We start from the raw sequence: 5,000 nt of genomic DNA on the forward strand, positions 1-5,000 counted from the left end.
GTATAATAGGTAAAAGTCCAGTTTTGGAACCGAATACGATGAGAAGCCCGTTCCTCCATCCCAGTACCTGCTCCTAGTCCGCACCACTCCAGCCAGCAGCCAGCTGTTCCTGTTTTACAACAATTTAAGATATATTTACAAATTCAAAAAGGTTACAGTCGACCCAACCAAAATTTCAGTACATCTCTCGGCCTAATGTAATTTTTATTTCCTATTTTTTTTTTGCATTCAGTTACACTAAATCATATTAGACTAAAACTTATCACTGTACATAAAACAAAAATATGTATCATTTTGATATTAATAATTTTGTATTGTCCTTTGTGACATGAAAATATTGGTGATTACAAGAATATATACTTAAATAGTTTCACATAATAATATTGAATGAATCCAATGTAGTTTTATACATTTTAGTACAGAATAGTTTAATAGTTACCTACTCACAGATTGTTTCTTCATGTTAAGACACTGTCAATAGGGGTATCTTCTGCCGTAGGATGTCAGTGGTAAGTCATACTTGTCTTCCTGACTTCTCTGATGCCCGTTGGTCACAAAATAAATGGTAAATGTCTATGTGTACATTCGAAACTAAACACTTCGAATCATTTTGGATGTGGTCCGTGTGTGCCTGTGAAGGAATTATGAATGAGTTTTTTTTAGCAAAAATTTCATTTTTGGTACAAGCTTTTGTCACTGACTGTACTTTTCTTTCCACAGGCAACTAATACTCATCGAGACAATTCTAAAAACCACAAACCCAGTTAGGTTACGTTGTTTTATCACAGAGTTCCTATGGTCACCTCCTGTCTGATGTCTCCAGTTGCAAGTTAATAAAAGGCTTATAAAAATGGTTAATGGCGATCAAAGTTTACCGGTTAAATAACTTACTTACTTGTTTGTTTGTTTGTTTATATATATAAATAATAAAGGATCGATCGTATTGATCGATTGTGTCGTCGAAGTTAATGTGTCAATGTGACATAATTATTATGTCACTGTCAATCAATCAATGTCAGTAAAAAAAGGGGCTATACAGACACAACTCACCTTTGATCGCATTCGATTTGCGTCAGGTAGGTTTACATCTATTTATTATTTATCTAAAGCTCTGAATAAACTTACGTTTTTTGCTGGTTAAGTTGGTAAACTTAGCCAGCATATATCATATCGATAAAAAAAATCTAATGTGATTTGTTACAACGTCTGTAGACACCTTAACCGATGAATGGTAGAAACGAAATTTAATATGATTGAGTAAAAAGGGAGGGGGCTAGTGCGTGTAATAATATAGTGTTAAAAAATGTGTAAAAAAAAAATGTACTTACGTTTATTTTTATTGATTTTTGTATTATTTGGAAGAGGTGCGCGCCGTGTGCAAATATTTTTTTACCATAATATTTTTTTATGATACTACAATTTTATATTATATATATTTTACACTTTTATATTAGGAATCGAGAGATACTTAATAAATAAATATATGTATGTATATTAAAAGCTTAATAAAGCTATGCTAATGTTAAAAATAGATTAGGTAGATTACGTGTACGTTATGTGTGGCGTGTTAATGTTATTATTTAGGGATATAAAATAAGAGAGCAGGAAAAAAAAAAAACAATGAAACCATTTGTCACACACAATTCTCAACCGATTCATGTGAAATTTAATAAAAAAAAATGGAAATCTTTATTCTGTCAAGTCATCATGAACCAGCCCAGTTCGAACTCTGGCAACCCCGTCGTTCTATATGTCATTCCACATTCCACGTCGGAGGAGAGACAGGGGGGCTACCGCGAAAACCGAAATTCGCAAATTGCGGGGATCTTAATAACATTTATAGAATCCTTATGATTCTGGAGTATGTAAGTTTCTTTTCTTTCACCACACCAGCTCGGAAAGGCTTACTTTGCATTTAAAAAACTGAAAGCAAAGTTGCATTTTATTCACATGTGAGACAGACAAAGTAATGAAATGCAAATTTTGAGTTGTTTTCTTATGTTTGCTGGTAGAATTGACTTATAAATGATGATTTTGGATGATAAACATTAATTTGGATTTGATATTGTACATTTAATATTTGCTTCGGATTGGTGTGGTGAAAAATTTTGTGTTTCCCTCGTGCTTTGAAACCCTCGCAACCGAATATAACCTAATGAATTCTTAATTAGGTTATATTCGGTTGTATTCTATAAAAATAAACCAAACCAAACCAAACCAAACCAAACCAAACCAAACCAAACCAAACCAAACCAAACCAAACCAAACCTAACCTAACCTAACTCAATCAGACCTAACCTAATCTAACCTAACCTAATCTAACCTAACCTAATCTAACCTAACCTAATCTAACCTAACCTAACCTAATCTAACCTAACCTAATCTAACCTAACCTAATGTAACCTAACTAAGTATGTAAAAATAAAAGTCAGAGGCTAGATATGGGGCTGGATATGAGCATACGGCATTATGACGTATTTGCCCTGGCATTATGACGTATATCAGGGCAAATACGGCATGATATCAGGGCAAATACGGCATGATATCAGGGCAAATACGGCATGATGCCAGGGCAAATCCGTCATGATGATGATGATGAAAAAAATTGTTATAGCCTAACCGAACTTAACCAAACTTAGGTTAGGTTTGGTTAAGTTATGTTAGGTTTGGTAAAAAAAAAAAAGTTAGGTTAGGTTAGGTTAGGTTAGCTAACCTAACCTAACTTTGTTTTTTTTAAAGGGGGGGGGGGGGGGGGGGGGGGGTATGCATATTTAAGCGAGGAGTAATCAATACTGAACGGAAAAAACCTTAGCCTAACCGAACTTAACCAAACCTAGGTTAGAGTTGGTTAAGTTAGGTTAGGTTAGGTTAGGTTAGGTTAGGTTAGGTTAGGTTAGGTAAAAAAAAAAAAAGTTAGGTTAGGTTAGGTTAGCTAACCTAACCTAACCTAACCTAACTTTTTTTTTTTTTTTTTTTTTTTTTAATGGGGGGGGGGATGCATATTTAAGCGAGGAGTAATCAATACTAAACGGAAAAAACCTTAACCTAACCCAACAACCAAACCTAAGTTAACCAAACCTAACCTAACCGAACCCGATCAGACCTAACCTGGAGGAGGGGGTAGGGGGCAAGGGGGTGGGGGGGTGTGGGGGGGGGGGGGGTTTATGCATATTTAAGCGAGGAGAAATTAATAAAAAACGGAAAAAAAAGAAAAAAAAGGAAAAACCAAAAAAAGAAAAGAAAATGGAGGTTTTTTTTTTCATACTGTATGCAACATTTTATAATATTTAAAATATTTATGTCCTTGAAATGGTTACAGTCTCGCAGCAAATTTTTCAGTAAAATACCTAAAGTTGGTGTATGTACTTATGTTACTTATTCATAATATACCTACATCTTCCAAGAAATGTAAGTACCTTGTTTAGGAGGTACCTACTTTTGCACCTTCTCCTCAAAGTGTAGTGTATTTTGTTGTACCCTACAGTTTCGAGTTTAGGTGTTTGCGGGTCACACCCATGTATTTATACATGGTGGTGACAGTTGTATTATTTATTTGCACTTTGTTCCTAGTTTACGCGTTTTAATATTGAAACGTGACAGACGGGAAATATATTATATCTTTACCCACGGGGGAAGTACACGCTGTATTGACTTGCAGATGTCACCATCGCCAATTCGAGACGCAACGTTCCCGATTGGTTTGAATGATGACAACATATTTGCGAGGAAATAGTGTTTTCCTATACGTGTGGCGAAGATCGATCGGATGACAATCCGATTTAAAACAAAAGAACAAGTTGTACCCCCAACGGTAATACGGTTTTAAAACTCTCTCAGTGTTTTCATATCGCAAAACCTAAAACGCAATTGTAATTGCGGTTAGTAGTTTAGCGGCGGATACGCTTTGTAAGTTTCATTACGGTATTGGTTGAGGGTTTACAACTAGCTCTATAATACCGGGCGAGCGATAAATCGTAACGAACGACTATGTTAAAAGAATCTAAAAAATAAATAGTGAGATTTTTATGTCTGGTCGTGGAAGAACGTTCGATTACATCGGCGCGATGAAACACCACTGTGTGTGCGTGTGCGCGCTTTCACTCACCCGCTACCTACCAGGTAGAATAGTGGTAAGTAAAATATCACCAGTCTACGATACGCCACGCCAATTTCGGTACATCCGAATGGTGTGTGTCGTATACGACTCGTGTCTTACGCGTGCGGTATATGTCGTCTATGTAGTATATACAATAGATGATATTGGCGCACGCGTCGGCGCTAGTGTTTTGTGTCTCTAAACAAGACTCACGTGAACACGGCAGCTCCCTGGTTGATCCTGCCAGTAGTTATATGCTTGTCTCAAAGATTAAGCCATGCATGTCTCAGTGCAAGCCGTATTAAGGCGATACCGCGAATGGCTCAATATATCAGTTTTGGTTCCTTAGATCTTACTCAGTTACTTGGATAACTGTGGTAATTCTAGAGCTAATACATGCAATCAGAACTCTGACCAGTGATGGGATGAGTGCTTTTATTAGATCAAAACCAATCGGCGGAGGGCCTCGCGTCCGAAGTCGTAACATTTTGATGAATCTGGATAACTTTTGCAGATCGCACGGTCCAGTACCGGCGACGCATCTTTCAAATGTCTGCCTTATCAACTTTCGATGGTAGTTTCTGCGACTACCATGGTTGTCACGGGTAACGGGGAATCAGGGTTCGATTCCGGAGAGGGAGCCTGAGAAACGGCTACCACATCCAAGGAAGGCAGCAGGCGCGCAAATTACCCACTCCCGGCACGGGGAGGTAGTGACGAAAAATAACGATACGGGACTCTTACGAGGCCTCGTAATCGGAATGAGTACACTTTAAATATTTTAACGAGGAACAATTGGAGGGCAAGTCTGGTGCCAGCAGCCGCGGTAACTCCAGCTCCAATAGCGTATACTAAAATTGTTGCGGTTAAAAAGCTCGTAGTTGCATTTGTGCTACGCACTGTC

At 37.4% G+C, this 5,000-nt stretch overlaps 1 long non-coding RNA gene and 1 other non-coding gene across 3 annotated transcripts in view; one reads left to right on the forward strand and one right to left on the reverse strand.

The window, feature by feature from the left end:
* Positions 1-975, reverse strand: part of LOC134800447 (uncharacterized) — a 1,312-nt gene extending 337 nt beyond the window's left edge. The window contains exons 1-3 of one of the 2 annotated variants that reach the window (XR_010145541.1): positions 896-975; positions 448-631; positions 1-109 (exon numbers count right to left, since the gene is read on the reverse strand). The exon at positions 1-109 is cut by the window's left edge and continues 337 nt beyond it. This is a non-coding gene — a long non-coding RNA (uncharacterized LOC134800447). Of the gene's footprint in view, positions 110-439; positions 632-895 lie in introns of both variants that reach the window. The other variant, XR_010145542.1, reaches the window with a different exon arrangement.
* Positions 976-4,323: 3,348 nt separating this feature from the next.
* The window catches only part of LOC134800964 (small subunit ribosomal RNA), a 1,908-nt gene continuing 1,231 nt past the window's right edge, over positions 4,324-5,000 (forward strand). Inside the window, exon 1 of the ribosomal RNA XR_010145607.1 lies at positions 4,324-5,000. This exon is cut by the window's right edge and continues 1,231 nt beyond it. This is a non-coding gene — a ribosomal RNA (small subunit ribosomal RNA).

This window comes from Cydia splendana, chromosome 20 (genome assembly GCF_910591565.1).
Source record: "Cydia splendana chromosome 20, ilCydSple1.2, whole genome shotgun sequence".
NCBI lineage: Eukaryota > Metazoa > Arthropoda > Insecta > Lepidoptera > Tortricidae > Cydia > Cydia splendana.